The sequence below is a fragment of the Pelobates fuscus genome, chromosome 2 (assembly GCF_036172605.1).
Source record: "Pelobates fuscus isolate aPelFus1 chromosome 2, aPelFus1.pri, whole genome shotgun sequence".
Classification (NCBI taxonomy): domain Eukaryota; kingdom Metazoa; phylum Chordata; class Amphibia; order Anura; family Pelobatidae; genus Pelobates; species Pelobates fuscus.
This window is the reverse complement of record NC_086318.1, coordinates 218,812,563-218,829,986: the sequence shown is the minus strand read 5'-3', so window position 1 is coordinate 218,829,986 and position 17,424 is coordinate 218,812,563.

The window sequence follows — 17,424 nt, the reverse complement described above, 5'->3', positions numbered from 1 at the left end:
TCCAGGAAAGAGTTAACTTTTCCTGGTGGCTATTTTGACGTCATTTTGGCTTATCTATATGTTGCCTATAAGTCACGTTTTCTGTCAAATCAAACCGTTTTCTTGAATTTTCTTCAGACTATGTGTCTCCAAATTCTGCTATAATTTCTAATATGACAGTTTGTGAACTAAGTTTCACCTTAAATTACAATGGGAATCTTGTACATATAGAAAGTAAAATTAAATTATTTAATCTTCTCTGTCACAAATGTCTGGGTTTAGAAATGATTCTATTCCATTAGCAATTAGACAGTCTCTTATCACTTGGTTTGTTTATAGAATACATTCTTAGCTCTGGCTCAGTAGTTAATGTAACAGAAAGAATAGAAATCTTGTGTCTTTTGTTAGCTTGAAAATAACAAAATGGAGTCTGGTCTGTTCAAAGTGACTTCAGAATATACACTTTTAATTTCTATCCTAGCACAAAATGTCTGCCGATATAAATACCCTGACAGGACAAATGTGGTAACTTTTGCCATGTCCAATGCATGTGGTGGCTTTGAGGTGCCTCGCGTTTCAGGCCTGGTCAGAGCGTCTGGCAGGAGGCAGAAGGTTGCTAGCAGTTCGGCCACCTCCTCCAGATCTCGCACCTCATGAGTAAAATTGTCCTGCATGACCTGTAGTTTCCAAGGTGAACGCCATCGATAGGGAATATCTCCATTTCGAAGTGCTGCCGTGAAGGGTTGCAGGGAGTTTCTCCATTTGAGTGTTTCTCTTGAGAAGTCATTGTAAAATGTCAACAGCATATTTTCAAACTGATATGGCGATATCCCCCTCAGTGCCGCCATTACTGTCGCTTTGTCCCTGGTGCAGGTAAGTCTCACCACTATGTCGCCTGAGGCTGGTTCTGGTGCTCTCCGGGGCTTCAGAATGCGGAAGGTCCCCTCTACTTGGATGTTCATGGCCTGTTTGGGGGTCAGTATAGCGCAGAACAATCTTTGTACCATGTGTGGGAGTTCTGCCGCTGGTAGTTCGTCTGGTACTCCTCGTACCTTGATATTGTTGCGGTGCCGTGCATCTTCCAGGAGGGCAAAGCGCTGCTCAAAGGTTAGTTGTTGCCTTTTAAGACACCTCACTTCTTCCTCCAATGAGCCGAGCTGTGTAAATTGCTGCTTGGTTGCTGTTTAGTGATGTCGCGAACACAAAATTTTCGGTTCGCGAACGGCGAGCGGGAACTACCACAAACGTTCGCGAACCGGCGAACCGTGCGAACCGCCATTGACTTCACCTCACTAACACCTGGACTGTGGCATGCCGGAGGGGGATCCATGGCAAAACTCCCATGGAAAATTACACAGTTGATGCAGAGTCTGGTTTTAATCCATAAAGGGCATAAATCACCTACCATTCCTAAATCACAATGGATATGGATTGACACCTGACATATGACATATTGACACCTTGACATATGGATTGACACTTGTCCTCAGAGACCCTGATACACACTGACACAGAGCAGAATAGGGACTATTCCCCCTACATAGGGTCACTTGGCAGATATGGATTGACACCTATCCTAAGGATCCCTGATACACACTGACACAGAGCAGAATAGGGACTACATAGGGTCACTTGGCAGATATGGATTGACACCTATCCTAAGGATCCCTGATACACACTGACACAGAGCAGAATAGGGACTGCTCCTCCTACATAGGGTCACTTGGCAGATATGGATTGACACCTATCCTAAGGATCCCTGATACACACTGACACAGAGCAGAATAGGGACTGTTCCCCCTACATAGGGTCACTTGGCAGATATGGATTGACACCTATCCTAAGGATCCCTGATACACACTGACACAGAGCAGAATAGGGACTGTTCCCCCTACATAGGGTCACTTGGCAGATATGGATTGACACCTATCCTAAGGATCCCTGATACACACTGACACAGAGCCGGATAGGGACTGTTCCCCCTACATAGGGTAGGCAGGCAGGCAACTGCAATTAGATTACACAGAAAAAAAAAAAGCAGACTGATGTTCTAGCCCTAAAAAGGGCTTTTTGGGGTGCTGTCCTTACAGCAGAGATCAGATGAGTCCTTCAGGACTGTAGTGGACACTGAATACACTAGCCTAGCTATCGATATCCCTATTAAATCAGCAGCAGCTACACTGTCCCTCCTCTCACTAAGAATGCAGCTTCCGGAGGGCGGAGCTTGAACTCAAACCTGAACAGACGCCATATTCCAGAGCTCTCCCTGAGTGATCCTTAATCCGCCTGATATCACCCAAAATATTCCCGATCCAACCCTACAACTCGGAGAATCCAAACGAGCAAGCTGAGCTGAACCGGCTGATGCCTTTTTTCCAGCCGAAAAAAAAGCAGCAGAAGCGGCACCGCCGAGTTGAGGCCTACCGCCCGCTGACAACCACGGACCTCGAGGTACTCCTGAGGAGCAGCTACGCAGGCCACCCAGGAGCAGAGGTGCCGCCACACAAACCGGCTATGGGTCGAAGGTCGCAGAAACCTGCTGCGGGGTCCGATAACAGAGATATTGGGACCATGCTCCAGCGGCCGGCACAACACAAATCCCATGCATCATCGGCAAAGTGAGGCTGAAACCGAGCCACACAGCCAAGAGGCAGAGACAGCACCAGCCTCACGGGCATCACCGACCCTAATTGCAGACGCCTCAGATGACACCGCTCCGTCCACTAAGGGCGACCTGAAAATTCTCCTGGCAAATATACACAAACTGCTAGAGGCGGACTCAGCAAGGCTCAAAACCGAACTCAAGGAGGTTAGAGAGAAAGTGGGAGCGGTAGAAGATGGGGTAACAGAGGCACACACCAAGATCCACGCGGTGCAGGACACGGTCCTCCATCTCCAACAAAACCAAAGGCTCCTGATGGGATGGCTCGCAGTTATGGAGGACCGACACCGCCGGCTTAACATAAAAATCAGGGGGATCCCGACCACAGTATCCGCGGAGGAATTGCCCCAATATATAAGACGCCTCCTCGCAACTTTCTTGCCCCCAGCAGCAGCCCGCAAAATGACCCCGGACGGAGTATATCGCCTCCCCTCGACAACCCACACGAAACCTAACCTGATCCGAGATGTCATCCTGAGATGCCGCACAGTCCAGGAAAGATACAGATCATGCAAGGCATAAGAGACAAAACGCCACTTACCTTCGAGGATTCCGCCCTGCTGTTCTTTCGGGATCTTTCCAGGGCTACGCTGTTATGGAGAAAATCCTGCAGCCCGTCACCACCCAATTACGAGCAGCTGGCCTAACATACAGGTGGGGAGCAGACAACTCTATCCAAGTCATGCGAGCCGGAACCACGCACGTCCTACAAGCCATGGAAGAAGCTACGTCGTTCCTTCAAAAACTGGGACTGCCTGATACGACAACAACTCCAGGTCTGCCTACAAGCACCTGGGACCCGACCACGGTGACACCCTTCGTGCCGCGCTCCAGAGCCACACACCGCCAACAGACCCATAGGATACCATGCTGGGCACAGACATATGGCCATGCTAACGGGACACAGACACCCATGCCGTATGTACATAGTTGGAACACTCTTGACAAACACTCCCTGGTCTGGTTCGAGTTGCTTTAACTGTTACTTATTTTTACTTATTATTGTTTTTATGTTTTTTTTTATATTTTTGTACCTCTAACCACCCTTACAAGGGTATTACCTGGACCCATACAACATATGGCATCAATACCCCCCTCCCCAGTAGCCCCCCTAGGTTAGGGGCACCGCACTATCCCACATTAGTATTCTCTTTTGTGAGATGTTTTTTTTTTTTTTTAATTCTTTATTTTTGAAGTGCAGATAATTACACACAACTTGTCACGCCCCAACAGCTTGTGACAGGAGACAAAATACACAGCTTGTAAGCAGTAAGGCAGTGAGAAAACATTCACAATTTTTTTGTTAAAGTTAATAACATGGAGTGAATCTTTCAATGCAATTTAGATTATAAACACGTTTAGTTCAGAGAAGCTTCATCGGTAAAAGTAAAGTAAACATGTAAACCTGTGTGTGTACTCTAGTCGTGCAGATTGTGAGACAGGCTTATCTACGATTCTATATTTGTTATCGTCCCTTAACGTAGGTGAACGTACCGTATAAGAAATTATACTACACAGGAGAGAGTACAAATTTTAACAGTTAACACTACACATGTGCTATAAGTGTCGCTTTCAGCATGGCTACTCTCATGTTTAAGTGTCGCTAAACAGGCCACCTATATATATAAGGTATGATGTGTTGTCCCGGTTATAGTCTGCTAGTTATGCATTAAATAACAAATGGTCATATCATAAAAAATAAAGAAAAAACGGTATGTTAGCAGGCTGATTAAACCTTATGTTCCTTGCAAATTAACAATCTAACAGAGTAAAACAGGCTTTGGTTAATTATGATACGAGATTAGCTAAGTTTGGTTAAGTCTAGCTATAAAATGTATACACTGTTATAGCTTTGATACCCCTGGGTTAGCCGTCTTGAGTCAGAGTCCCTGTCTGGTGACTGATCTCGGCCTGTAGCCATCTACCAGAGTCCTGAGGCTAGCCGATTCCCTGGTTGGGCATCTGTTTAACATACGTGCAATGTCCCCGACATCTGTGTGCTTCAATCGCTTGTGGCAAATTAGTAAAATGAGCGGTCAGTCCCTGTTGTATATGCAGTGCTTCCCATTGTTCTGCAGCTCTCACACTGGACTCCATTAGTGGGTTATGGCTGACCTGCTTCTGTGTTGTGCCATATGATGTGTTGAGCCGGCGCGGTCTGTGCCGTTGGTTCGGAGTGCACAGAAGTCTTGTAGACAGCCGGTGAGGTCCAGCCTTAGTTCCCGGCATCACTTTTCGCTGTTTAGCCTTGTGCTGGAGCGTTTTACATGTGCTGCTGCATCTCCCCCGTGGGAGCCCCCTTCGGGTGTGAGCTTTGTGCTTTTCCTCTACCTGGTGTGGGCGCCTCTCAGGTAAGTGGCTGCAGTAAATGACCTGCTCCGGTCGGCTTGTGAGGCGGCTGAGAGGTTGTCTCGTTGGTTTTGGCACTTTGCCTCGGACCGGTGTTGGTACGGTGGGGTGTGGTGTTACATGGCTTTGTTGGGCAGGACATCTGTCCTCGGCTTGATGTTTTAGCCGCTGTCGTTTCTGTGGTTTTTGCCATTTTGGCGGGATCAGGGTAGTGCGGGACATCTGTCGGCTCATGGGAGGCTTCCCCGGCCGTTCCTCGTGTCGTGCCTGATCACCTTGGTCTAGCGCCCGTGTGGCCGCTGCCTGCCCTGCTCGGTTGATTAACATGGCCCAGAAGCGGTCGAGTATAGCTTCCAGAGTGTCCGGTACCTCGGTCTTAGGGCCCTCTGGGATAAGCTGTGGCAGTGTTTGGCCTTCTGTTGCTGAGCCCAGTGCTGCCGCCATCTTGGATTTCTGCTTTCCCGCGCGGCATGGAAGTTTTGCAGGGCTCTCAGCAGTGTCCTCAGGGACCGGGATAACCCCCACCGATCCACGGGGGGGGGGGGGGGGGAGGTGCCCCCTTGTCCCCCAGAGAACCGGGAGAGCGGCCGTCTCTCCTCGGCTCCCACCCACGCAGGCCGCTGGCCACGATTTGGTGGCCTAGCACCGGGGGCCCAGGTATCGGGTATCCCCGGGTGCCTTGCAGACTCCTCATCACGATCCTTGAGTGCAGCAGTCTGTGTAATCGGGTGGTCGGGTGAAATCTGGGCTTCGGGCTCAGGAGCTCTCGGCTTGCACGTCTTTCCCGCTTGAGAGTCAGGCTCCGCCCCCTGTGAGATGGTTTTAATGGCCAACACGTCAGGTTAGCCCAAACACAAACACTACGCTTAATGTCAACCTAAACTCTGCTTCCACCTGTCGAAAAATATCACTAAGCTATAGAAACATTACTAGTTTAGTATGTTGCAAACCGTTCCTCCCACGTTGTAGTTATTGTCAGCCTACGCAATATGTCTCTAACATACCTGTTGTCATCTCATGGTGTGACATAACTTGTTCCTGCTTGTTTGCTGCCTTTTTAACACAAAAAAGTGCAGTTTTTCCCATATGCCACAGTGCTATACCTCTTGAAATGCTTGTATTTTATGTAATGGCATAATAATAAGTCTGCCTGTCAAACCCTTGCACAACCAAAAGAATAAAAAAAAAAAAGAATGCAGCTTCCGGGGGGCGGGGCCTAGCTGTCATGGAGGAAAGACGCACTTCGTGTGAGTCCCTCACTTTAAGCAGCTATCAACAAGCGAATTTCACCCCAGAAGGGGATGACCCAGCAATGTTGCTCCTACCTGACCGACCCGACATGCTTAATAGTGGTCAGCAACTCGACAGAGTCTTACTTACCTCAGCGTGGCAAGTGTGGCCTGGTGCTCACCGGGCGGGAGAGGCGGCCGAACTCTCAATCCTGGGATGCCTAGGAGCAGCTACTTCCCGGCAGGAGCTCAGTTTCCCCCCCCCCTCGGACTGGTGGGGGTTATCCCAGCCCACCCCTGAGAGGCTGTCTGGAGCTAATGGATGCACAGAGCACAGCCGCCCAGGCTGACATACTCATCTGCGACTCTCCCAATATGGTGGCAGCCGCGTGTCCTCCTGGTACCAGCAAAGCATGGCAGGATATTGAGCCTAAGCTGGACTCTTTAATCAATTTTGGAAGCAAATAACAAGCAGGAAGCCCCAACAAGCTCCACCACAGCCCCAACAAGCTCCACCACAGCTAAGCAAAGCAGTCCCCATTAAAACCCACCAACGCAAAAGGCGTCGAAGACGGGACCGGAGGCACAAACAGAAATGCAGAGCCTGCCCCACGTCAAGCACTTGCCTCCACCTTAAGCCACCACAATCCCACACCGGACGTGAAGCACCACCGGGACAGATCCGACCACCCGACAAAACAAGCTTCCACCACCTCAAGCCGCGAACCCGGCACTCAGCCAGAGACTTGCCTTTGTTGTTCCAGGTATCAGGGACTCCCAGGGTCTGCACCTGGCACCCAGAAGGGATCGGATGAGCACAAGCAGTAAACAGCAGCCTGCCAAGCATATCCCACTATAGTCGATCCTCCACACCATGCCTTTGATCACATGAACTGCTCTCTGCACATTAACTAATCGTAAAGTAGCAAGCATTTAAACATGTCATTATTTCACCTCCTGAAGAGTTTATTGTCGTAGTTCCTTACATGCCTTTACCTTAACTGTTCATGTATTATGTTATTCACTAGTCTCATCTCATGGGGCGACTCACACTTGATTTATAACTAGTGGTGGAGCTGCTGATATAAATACACAGTTGATAACGTGCAACAGAGGCGGCTCTAGACTTTATGAGGCCTTAGGCGAAACTCGAACATGAGGCCCCACTAACAAAAAAGTGTCACATATACACATTGATGCACAGTTTACCTGTGTATGTGCCTGAGAGTGTTTCTGACAGAGAGTATCCTTGTGTGTGAGAATGTATGTCTCTGTGAGCATGTTTGCGTTTTTGTCTGAGACTGAAGTGTGTTGTGTTTATGGCAGGTGATGGTGTGAGGGGGGTGATGGTGAGAGGGAAAGGGGGGTGATGGTGAGAGAGAGCGGGGTGATGGTGAGAGTGAGCGGGGGTGATGTGAGAAGGAGGGGGGGTGATGTGAGAAGGAGGGGGTTGATGTGAGGGTGAGGGGGGTTGATGTGAGAGTGAGGGGGTGATGTGAGAGTTAGGGGGGTGATGTGAGAGTGGGGGGGTGATGTGATGTGAGAAGGAGGGGAGTGATGTGAGAAGGAGGGGGGTTGATGGTGAGGGTGGTGAGGGGGTGAGGCTGAGGGGGGTGAGGCTGAGGGGGATCGGGGGTGAGGCTGAGGGTGGTGAGGGGTGAGGCTGAGGGGGTTGGGGGTGATGCTGAGGATGGTGAGGGGGTGATGCTGCGGGTGGTTGGGTTGGGGGAGTGATGCTGAGGGTGGTGAGGATGGTGGGGGGGTGATGCTGAGGGTGGTGAGGATGGTGAGGGGCGTTATGCTGAGGGTGGTGAGGGAGGGTGATGCTGAGGGTGGTGGGGTGGTGAGGCTGAGGGTGGTGGGGAGGGTGCTGAGGCTGAGGGGTGCTGAGGGTGGTGGGGAGGGTGGGGAGGCTGAGGGTGGTGGGGAGGGTGGTGAGGCTGAAGGTGGTAGGGAGGCTGAGGGTGGTGAGGCTGAGGGTGGTAGGGAGGGTGAGGAGGCTGAGGGTGGTAGGGAGGCTGAATGTGGTGGGGGGTGAGAGAGCCTACCTTTAGTCCCTGGTGGTCCAGTGGGCTCCCTGGTGGTCCGGTGGCCACTGCTCCCGGTCTGCAGAGCTGCAGACCATGTAATCTCGCGAGACCATCAGAGCATTGCCGTGGTAACCCGCGGCAACGCTCTGATTGGCCAGTTTTCGTGAGACACATGGTCTTCAGCTCTGCTCACTGCGGAGCTGCAGACCGGTGTCTGCGGTGGCTAGCCGGGCAGCCAGGAGGGGCCTCGCACACGGCGGCATACCGGGCAAGCCGCCGGGCCCCGTCCTGGTGTCAGGTCCTCGGTCAGTGACCGAGGACCTGACACAGTCTGCCCACAGGCGGTTTAGGCGGCCGCGAGGCCCCAGCCAGCGCGAGGCCTTAGGCGGCCGCCTAAACCGCTTAATTAGAGAGCCGCCTCTAACGTGCAAGCTACACCCTAAACATGACAGCCATCTTTCACAACAATGTACTGCTATATACTCATACCCTCAGTGCAACTAGCCATGATATACGCACGTTCAGCCTAGCATGCTCAAATATAACACACTTCTGTCTAAAAAATTTTTTTTTAAAAATACAAAAAAAAAAAAAGACTGCAGCTTCAGAATTAATCTAAATTGTATGTTGTCTAGGAGGTGGGAGGGTCTGGGAGGGAGGGTCTGCTGCTGATTGGCTGGAATGTGTCTGCTGACTGTGAGGTACAGGGTCAAAGTTTACTCAATGATGACAAATAGGGGGCGGACCGAACATCGCATATGTTCGCCATCCGTGGCGAACGCGAACAAGTTATGTTCGCCAGGAACTATTCGCCAGCGAACCGTTCGGGACATCACTAGTCACAAGTGCTAGGATTATGGCTTACAGCTCATGAAAACTCCAAATCCACAATCTCAGTAAATTACTCGAAAAATTAGAATATCGTGCAAAAGTTCATTTATTTCAGTAATGCAACGTAAAAGGGGAAACTAATATATGAGATAGACGCATTACATGCAAAGCAAGATAGTTCAAGCCGTGATTTGTCACAAGTGCTATGATTATGGCTTACAGCTCATGAAAACTCCAAATCCACAATCTCAGTAAATTATTATATTACATGCAATCAATAAAACAAGGAGTGTACATAGAACAATATCGGACCTCTGAAAAGTATAAGCATGCATATGGACTCAGTACTTGGTTTGGGCCCCTTTTGCCGCAATTACTGCCTCAATGCAGTGTGGCATGGAAGCCATCAGCCTGTGGCCAGGATGCTTCAATAGCGGCCTCCAGCTCTTCTGCATTGTTTGGTCTCATGTCTCTCATCTTTCTCTTGGCAAGGTCAAGCGAGTGTGCAAGCACAGTAATCCTACGGTCATTGAACCAGGCTTTGGTGCTTTTGGCAGTGTGGGCAGGTGCCAAGTCCTGCTGGAAAATTAAGTCAGCATCCCCATAAAGCTTGTCTGTGGAAGGAAGCATGAAGTGTTCCAAAATCTCCTGGTAGACGGCTGCGTTGACCCTGGACTTAATGAAGCACAGTGGACCAACACCAGCAGAGGACATGGCTCCCCAAATCAGCACAGACTGTGGAAACTTCACACTGGACTTCAAGCATCTTGCAGTGTGTGCCTCTCCATTCTTCCTCCAGACTCTGCGTCCTTGGTTTCCAAATAAGATGCAAAAGTTGCTCTCAACAGAAAAGAGGACTTTGGTCCACTGAGGAACAGACCAGATCTGTTATTCTTTAGCCCAGGTAAGACGCTTCTGACGTTGTTTGTTGTTCAGGAGCGGCTTGACAAGAGGAATATGACATCTGAAGCCCATGTCCAGGATACGTCTGTGTGTGGTGGCTCTTGATGCACTGACTCCAGCCTCAGTCCACTCCTTGTGAAAAGTCCCCAACACTTTCGAATGGCTTTTTCCTGACAATCCTCTGCAGGCTGCGGTCATCCCTACTGCTTGTGCAACTTTTTCTTCCACACCTTTCCCTTCCACATAACTTTGTATTAATGTGCTTTGAAACAGCACTTTGGGAACATCCAACTTCCTTCGCAATTACCTTTTGAGGCTTTCCCTCCTTATTGTGGGTTTCAATTATGGTTTTCTGCACAACTGCCAGGTCAGCAGTCTTCCCCATGATTGTGATTCCTACTGAACCACACTGAGAGACCATTTAACCCCTTAAGGACGCATGACGGAACATTTCCGTCATGCAGTATTTTTCCAGCAGGGTCTATTACCTTGCTGGTAACTATGAGCCCCAGGTATCATTTGATTCCTGGGGCTCCCCTCTCTCACCTGGGGCCAGAATTAGTGTCCCCAGACTGACTGATGCTCTGTTTGCAGAGCTCAAAGTGAGCGCTGCAAACAAGCATTTAAATGGGGATTTAAATCCCCACTATTACAATTTGGTGTGATCAGGGTTAAATCCCGTCTAACACAAGGGAGTTCCAGGTATCAATGGAAACCTGGGGCTCCCCTCTATCAGCTGGGGACATTTTTAGTGACCCCAGCCTTTTTGATGAGTTACATGCAGTGCTGGAAGTCAGCGTGGCATGTATCTGCTTAAATAGGCATTTAAATGCCTATATCTAGATTGTGGTGTAAGCAGGGTTAAATCCCTGCTCACACCAGGAAACCCAGGTATCATTAGAAACCTGGGGGTCCCCTCTGTCAGTTGGGGCCATTTTTAGTGGCCCCAGGTTTTTTGATGAGCTGCATGCAGAGCTCAAAGTGAGATCGGCATGCAGCTGTTTAAATGGGGATTTAAATCCCCATAGAGCACAATGCAGTGTGAGCAGGGTTAAATCCCTGCTCACACTAGGAAACCCAGGTATCATTAGAAACCTGGGTGTCCCCTCTGTCAGCTGGGGCCATTTTTAGTGGCCCCAGGTTTTTTGATGAGCTGCATGCAGAGCTCAAAGTGAGGTCGACAAGCAGCTCTTTTAATGGGGATTTAAATCCCCATAGACAGCAATGTAGTGTGAGCAGGGTTAAATCCCTGCTCACACTAGGAAACCCAGGTATCATTAGAAACCTGGGGGTCCCCTCTGTCAGTTGGGGCCATTTATAGTGGCCCCAGACTTTTTGATGAGCTGCATGCAGTGCTGAAAGTTAGCACTGCATGTAGCCATTTAAATCCACAAAGAACACTGCAGCTGAGCGATCAAGCTCAGCTACAGTCATTCTCTCAAGTGATCTGGTGCTTGGGAGACCCCCAGGGTCTGAACAAACCCTGGAGGATCACCCTCTATGCCCAAATGACATTCTGATCAGTGCTGGGCATTTTTAGTTGCCCAGCACAGATCGCATTGCATTGGGAATAATATCTTCAATGTAAGAGATGGGAGACTGCAATACTGAAAATAGCCAGTAGATGGCAGCAACATACCACTGTGTTTTAGTTTAAAATCCCTTTACTAATATCAGCACTGATATTAGTAGAGGGAAACCTTTGGGATTAAGATTAAATTAAGGATTACAATTAAGGATTATTATTCGGTTTAGCATAAATACTAGATTTATTATCAGGTTTATTACTGGGTTTATTATTAAGTTTATGTTTGAGATTAGGTTTATAATTAATTGTAGTATTGGGATTATGTTTCAGATTAGGATTCAGATTATGGTTCAGATTAGGATTAGGGCCAGCACGGGCATCCCTTGCTGAATATAGCAATGGAATTCCTCGGCTGACACCAGCAGGGGGAATCATGTTAACACTATTGCTAAAAGTAGGATTGAGATTAGGTTTAAGGTTATAATTAAGGTTACACGTGGGATTACGTTATGGGTTAGAATTGTGGTAATGGTTTATTATTAGATTGAGGGTTAGATTTGGGATTAGGATTTGGTTTAGAATTAGGGCTTGGTTTGGGATTAGAGATTTAGATTAATATTAAGATCGCTACTTTCCAAAGATATGCATATGGGGTATATTTGTACTGAGAAGATGTTGCTGAGTACAGCTAAGATAATTTTATGACAGTGGGAAACAGGATATTTAAAAAATAATCATCAGAAATACTATGTGTATGTAAAAATGTTAAAATAAAAATGAATACCACAAACGTTGAAACAAAATGGTAACAAAATGTCACTTCAATAAAGCTTCTAATATTTTATATGAGGGTCCCCAAGTTGTCCACTTTTGTAAATGGTATGCATTGGTGGCGTTATTTAAATATATGAGCGACTAAAATGCCCCAAAATGAAACAATGACCATTCGTCAATTTGCCATTTAAAAAAACCTGTAATGGGCCGGGTATGATTTTAGCCCTGCATTTTTTCACAAAAACCTGGCTAAGGTGTACAAAGGGGGTAATTTTGTACTCAGGAAATATAGCTGAGAATAATTTTGTGATTTAATTTACAGTAACATATATCAAGTTTCCGAAATTAACTACTAAAATACAACATGTGTGTATAAAAATGCAAAAATAAAACAATATGATAACATTTGAAAGTAATTGGTGCTAACATAACTGTATAATAAAGCTCAAAATATACCATATGACATAGCCCGTGGTGTCTACTTTCACAAATGGTATGCATTTATGGAGTAATTTTAACTGTCAAACTGCTACAATGACCTAAAATGTGATATAGACACACCAAATCCATTTATCAAAATTCTAATTGTAAAAACTGTAATGGTCAGGACTCGTTTAAGGCACTGTAGCTTCACAGGATAGTGTCAAAGACATACACTGGGGGTATTGTTTTATTCAGAAGAGTTTGCTGAGCATAATTATGGAGTTTTGATCACAGTGGCACATACCAGACTTACCAGAAAATGACCAGAAAATGACCAGAAAAATGACCCGAAAAAATTTAATGTGTATGTAAAAAATGCAAAAAAAAATATTTTACCACAAAGTTTGACATAAACTGGTGAAAAAATGGCATCACGCTAAGGCACAATATATACCACATGAGATACACTGTAGTGTCTACTTTCACCAATGGTAGGTCATTGAGGGATAAATTCAACAGTTAAACTGCTACAATGCCCCAAAATGAGACTTGCTCCATCAAATTCATCTATCAAAATGATCACTGTGAAAACTGAAATGGTCAGGTCTCTTTTATGGCACTATAACTTCACAGGATAGTGGCAAGGACATAGATTGGGGGTATCATTTTACTCTGTTGATATGGCTGAAAACAATATGGGGTTTTCTACAGCAGTAGTATATATCAACTTTATGAAATACACATTAAAAATCCTTGTTTTATGTGTGTATGTTAGAAATCTGAAAAAAACACAATTTTACTACACGATTTAGCAGAGATTGGCAGCGAAATGGCTACGTAAAAAGGGTCAGAATACCCTTTGGTAAATAGCCTGTGATGTGTGCTTTATATAAATATATACTTTTGTGCAGCAATTTTGCTTTCTGTGATGGCTATTAAGCTTACAAGACAAACATGCCAAATTCTAAAATTGCTCCACATTAAAAAAAGTTTTTACTCCTTGTATTTTGTGACCTCTAACTTTCAAAATAAGCTGAAATCCTAGACATATTATGTACTCTGAAAATCAGAACAACTAATTGAATATTTTTTAAATTACTTTCCTTAAGCTGCACTTATTATACACACGTTATTATTGCCTAAACTGTGAAAAAAAACAATTTATTTCATTTTTTTTCATTTTTTTTGGATTTTTTTAATAATAAATAAGAATGTATATATGTATATTTCACATCAGATTAAAGCCCTTTTTGTCCTTTAAAAAACGATATATAACATGTGTTGGTGTAATAAATAAGAAAAATGCAAACAGAGGTTGAACACAAACAGCAAAAAATGCAAAAAATGCTTGTGTCCTTAAGGGTAAGTCCAGTTATGAAGCTGCGTCCTTAAGGGGTTAAAGGCTCAGAAACCATTTGCAGATGTTATGGCTTACTTGTACAGAGAAAAAAACATAAAACAAAATATAGTGTGATATTGTTATAAAAATACAATATTTTGCGCAGTAATCTTTTGCACTCAAAAGATGTGGACGATATAAGCGCTCTTAGGGTGCCTTCCCCGATGCAATGGGGGGCTAGCTTCACCAAAAGAGGATATGTTTATTTATGTATTGTACACTGATACATTGTTATTGTTTTTAATTGTGGTCCCTGAGGAAGTTCTTATAGAACGAAATGCGTAGGACAACTTTTTTGTTACTTATATCCTATGCTGAAATGGTGACTACACTTTTTATTTGAATACATTTTTTATTACTGAACCCTGACCTATGGATGTCTTTTGGTGAAACAAGGATCCAGAGGTGATAAGAAATACCAGCTAGCCCCCCATTGCATCGGGGAAGGCACTCTAAGAGCGCTTATATTGTCCACATCTTGTGAGTGCAAAAGATTACTGCGCAAAATATTGTATTTTTATAACAATATCACACTATATTTTGTTTTATGTTTTTTCTCTGTAGATTTATATAGCCATATCCCGAATCTTCTCTTTTTGGTTTACACTTATGTGATATAGGTCGCTTGTTTGGGTAGCGACCTAGGGAGGCTGTTACACATCTTTATAAGCTAAGTACCATTGCTTTTTATATTATTAATTTTCTGTATACCGTTTGAGATATATTTGTAAGCTACTGTTATGGCTTACTTAGCTGATTAGAGTGGGACACTGTGAGCTAGAATATTGCACCTTTTCACAATATTCTAATTTACTGAGATTGTGGATTTGGGGTTTTCATGAGTTGTAAGCCATAATCATCGCACTTATGACAAATCATGGCTTGAACTATCTTGCTTTGCATGTAATGCGTCTATCTCATATATTAATTTCCCCTTTTACGTTGCATTACTGAAATAAATGAACTTTTGCTAGATATTCTAATTTTTCGAGTATCACCTGTATGTATGTCAGAATGTATGCCTGTCTATGTATGTCTCTCAGTATGTATGCCTGTCAGTTTGTATGTATGTATGTCAGTATGTATGTATGTCCTAATGTGTGTATGTGTCTGTATGTATGTTAGTATGTGTCTGTTTCAGTATGTATAGGAAATTGTTCAAATTTTTTTCAAACTATAGTGCGGCTCCCAACAGTGTCTGAGGGACAGTGAACAGGCCCCCTGTTTTAAAAGTTTAAGGACCCCTGGTTTAGAATAACAGAAGCTAGGATAGCAATTTTTATTCTACAAGAAAAAAAAGGAACTATTACACACACAAGATAATGCTATCAAATGTTCAATGCAAAAGCTAAATAAATAAATAATATGGGATTCATAAAAATAACAATAACCAAATCCATATTTAACCTTTTGCTTCAAGACAGTCCAAAGTGTGAATTCAGAAGGCTTCATGTTGTTTAAATAGTTTCTGTCTATACACTCCTCTTGTTTGAATAGGAACTGAGTCAATCATTTACCATTTCAATTGAGACACTGGAGGATTAGTGTGGATGTCTGACCTATGCATAGTTAGGTGATTCCTATTTTTGTTTGTGGTCTCACCAACATAAATAAGACCACAAGGACGTTTTATACAGAATGAATGTAGACTACCAAGTGAAAAATGTTTCATTTTGAATTTTATTAAAGACACGGAGGCTCATATTATGCATAACTCTTTCTTTATTTCCTCAGCAGCAAAGATAGAGGAATATAAATATTATCAAAAAATGAAAGAAAAAACTGTACAGGCATAACAGGTAGCCAATCACATAATAGAGGAAGTAGCTATATAAGTCCTGTGTCTCCCACAATCCCTCTCTTTCTTTGCTGCTTCCTCAGACAGCTAAGTACCTTACTTGAGCTCTACTACTTATTGCATTTTGTGTTGTGATATTTACATGTGTTTTACAGTTATTGCTTATAGCTGTTATTATTATTGTACTATCTGTAATTGGTGTTTGTTTTTGACCACATCGTTGGTGTAGTTGGGTGTTCTCCCCTGGGACTTTGCCCGCCATCGCGGGCTGTGTTTTTCCCCTCCATCCCGTCCCTGTTCTCTCTGATCGCTTTTCGGCGTGGTTAATCTGCCGCGACGGTCCTCTTTCTGCGACCGCGGCTGAGTGTGCTCGTTCCCCTCTCGCGGGCTGCCCGCGCAGGTAGGTGCACGCGCCCCATCCCCCGCCGGGAGCCGGTCCGCGAGCGCACTCTGACACGTGCGGCGGCCATTTTGGGCGGTCACTCGTATCGCCCTGTCCTGCCGTGCGGTCGGTCCCTGTTTCTCAGGTTCCCCTGCTACACCAACGATCGGGTTATAATCCGTTTGCTGTTCTGCTTGGTTACTCAACCCTTTTCTGGTAATTTTCTTTAGGTTTGCCTTAGTGCAGTTTTACCCTTAGTGACTACCGCCATTATGCAGGATAATAAGGATGGGCCTACTGACCCCTCTGGGGATTTCCCGAAAGACAACCCTGAGGGCGCTATGGCCTCTCAGGAGTTCCAGGCCTTATTGGAGGCCACCATGGCGTCCTCCCTTCAGAAGGCTATTGCCTCCGCTATGGGGGCTGTTTCATCCTCCTTCACCCAGTCACTTCACTCTGTATTTTTGCCTTCCATGGCTACCCCTACCCCCCTGGGTGTGGGGTCCCCTTCCCCTGCCCAAACTGTGCCGGGTGCCCGTAAGGCTAAGGCAAAATCTCGCCATATCGGCTCCCACTCCTCGATGCAGGCCTTGCCTGCCATGACTGACACGCCTCTGGCGGTCGCAGATAGCGCGCATTCCCACGCGCACAAGAGCCCCTGGCCGGGCTAAAAAGGCTAGGTTATGGAAACGGGCTAGAGCCCTGGATAATGGGTCGGATACCGACCGGAGTGTGGAAGATGATTCCGATATTATGGAGTATGACTCCTATGTTGAGGGCGAGTCAGACGAGGATCAACCCCCTACGGGTGTAACCCCTGCTGGGTCCTCTGCCAACCCACGAGGAAAAGTACCAGACCCCACTGGGGATGATAATAAAGGGCTTTTAGACCCACAGGGTAACCCCCTGTTCGACCCGGACGACCTACGTCACCCGAGGTCTGCTGAATGGGTCCCTCCGGACCATATCGCCCAATATGTGGCTAAACGGATACGCACACCTCTGTCCAAGGAAGGCCGCAATAAATTGCGCGCCGAATGCCCACGACCTTCCCTCCCTGGCGCTGCCTGTAAAACCCCAGACGTTGACCCTCAAATTGCCCAATTTCTGAATAAGTCTGGGTGGAAGCCTAAAAAG